This window comes from Pteropus medius, unplaced genomic scaffold (genome assembly GCF_902729225.1).
Source record: "Pteropus medius unplaced genomic scaffold, Ma_sr-lr_union100, whole genome shotgun sequence".
In the NCBI taxonomy this organism is placed as follows: domain Eukaryota; kingdom Metazoa; phylum Chordata; class Mammalia; order Chiroptera; family Pteropodidae; genus Pteropus; species Pteropus medius.
The window spans coordinates 2,026,523-2,028,984 of NW_024344433.1; positions in this window are offsets into that span (position 1 = coordinate 2,026,523).

The window sequence follows — 2,462 nt, forward strand, 5'->3', positions numbered from 1 at the left end:
CTCTGGACCATGTTTCTTTTATTCTATTTGGCTTTGTTTTTAAACAAGTATCACACTGGAGTAGCTGACTTTTAATTTAGGCGCTATCACCAGGATGAGCCCCGGTTCATCCTGGGCGCTACTGTGGCTGGGCTCTTGGTTAGGTGCCCAGGATATGACATACTAGGGAAGGAGACAAGGCTGGTGGGACCTGGCGGGCCCAGTAGCGGGGCACCCCACTGGCCTCTCTCCAGGGACCCTCACTCTTCCCTTTACACAGCGCGCAGTGCTTTCCTCTCCGGGCCCTCCGGGAGGAAGTAAAAATTCTTGCCAATGAGCTGTCCATTCCGACCACTTTTGGAGCTGGACCAGGCATTAGAGGTGAGAAATCCCATTGCGTTTCTGTGTGCTTCCTCAGGGCTGCTGGCCTTGGTGGCCTGAGACCCAGAGGGCCATTGTGCCAGGAGGGTCTGTTGGCCCCTGCCAGGTTTCCAGGGCAGGACCTCTCTGCCTGGATGAGACTTCATGGGCACACAGCTGTGAGATTGTCAGGGGCTTCCCCACAGTTCCTCACCCACCCAGACATCTTACACCCAGACATTTGGGGCTGCTGGCCTTGGGAGGACATCTTCTTCCTCCTGAGGGGACTTTAATGGGACAAGTCTCAAAGCAAGGCCACAAGAAGTGAGATAACCCTCAAGCAGATCCAGCAGTAGCTACTTGGCAATTGCTCTGTCGCTATTCACTAATTAAAAAACACACAAAGGTCATATCAGCTCTTAATAATTTCTTTGTCTGGCCTTGAGGTTTTCTGTTTGTTTTCTGGTGTGTTTATTTTTTTTGTTTTGTTTTGTTTTTGCTAGCCATTTCAAACCTTTGTTGCTAAGGTCTTCAAGTGTGGGCCTGTGACTTGGAGAAAGGCTCCCTTGTATCCCTCAACAAAGCTGATTGACTCCAGGCCTCCCTGATGAGGTCTAAAAGGCTACAAGGGATAAGGAAGCAACCTGACCAAGGTCAAGGGGGCTTGTCCCTTTCTCTGTGAACCTCTCTTCTCCCTGTAGTCGTCTGGTTGACTAGCATCTTTCCAACCCTCTGCAGGGCGCCTCCGCCCCATCCATTAGCCTGTCTCCTTCCCTGTTATGTCATATCCTCGGCACCTGACCAAGAACCCAGCCCATGGTAGGTGTTCAGTGAGTGTCAGTCCAATGCCAGGACAACCCAGCCTTGCCTGTGCTTGACCACAGAGGAGGAAGTGGAGTGCCTCTGTTTGGACGTAAAGAGTATCAGGAAGCAGAGATAAGTCTGTCTTCATGTCATGGCAGAGCTTCCCTGGGGTGGGGCTGGGGGTGGGGGGCTCTGCTGATGGTTCATATTTATAAGAAGCCCAGGACCACACTTTGATTTCCAGCAGGATATGAAAAAACAACCCCAGCCAATAATAAGCCATTACAGTGTCCTCCGTCTTCCTAGTGGCATCGTGGGTGAGAGTGTGGGCATCGGTCTGGGCTGGATCTGGGACTTCTGTCAAAATAATAACACAACCTTGGATGAGTTTCCACAAAGTAGAAAGTGACATTGCTATGGCAGCCCTAGGATGGAAGAGGTCGCCTCCTGCCTACGTGTAGGTGGGAGGGGTCGGGGGAGAGGGATGTGTGTTTTGGGAAGGATCCACAGGACAGGAATTGCCAATAAAGAATAGCAGGTGATTTGCTTTCGAGTCTGTAGCATGACGGCCATTTGAGTGACGGGGCAATGGAGGCTCAGAAAGGTTAAATCGCTGCAGAGACCACACGGCTGGTGAGGGGTGGAGCTCAGTTTCCAGCCTGAGTGATGCTGTGCCTCCAAAGCTACAACCACTTAAAACCGTGCTTAACATGGGCAACTGCCAATTAAGTGCTGTGCCCCACGCAAACAGCCCATCGGCAGCCACTCAAATCTAGTCTTGGTGGTCAGGAGTAACACTGCGCCTGCTCTCTGTGGCACTCCGCCCGGCCGACAGGGCTCTGGGCCCTGACAGGGGACACCGCCCTTGTGTATGGCCGGGGGAGCAGGGTGAAGGCCCTGGCCAGCATCTACCCAAGGGAACTTATTTGTTTCTGAGGCACCACAGCTCCGGCTCTCCACCCACGGCCTGACACCACGAGGGCCTGCTGGACTAGTGGGTAACACTGTCACAGCTGCATTGGCCCTGGCCCACTAATTGCCCAGCTGCCAAGGCACTTCGCTCACAGGACCTCATTTAATCCCACAGAGCCTTTCTGGTAGATGTCACCCCACTGTACAGGCTCAGAGTGGGGAGGGGACATGTCCAGGCCACAGGGAGGGCAACCGGACCCCTGGACTCTGGAAGGCAGATCGTCCCCATTGTAAAATCTAGGGGTGGGGCTCCCCAGGAGAGCATCCCTTGATGGTCAGTGGGGAGCATGAACCCTGCTGCCTCCAGTGACAATGAGCTACCGTATGTGATCTTTTTCTCTTGTTCC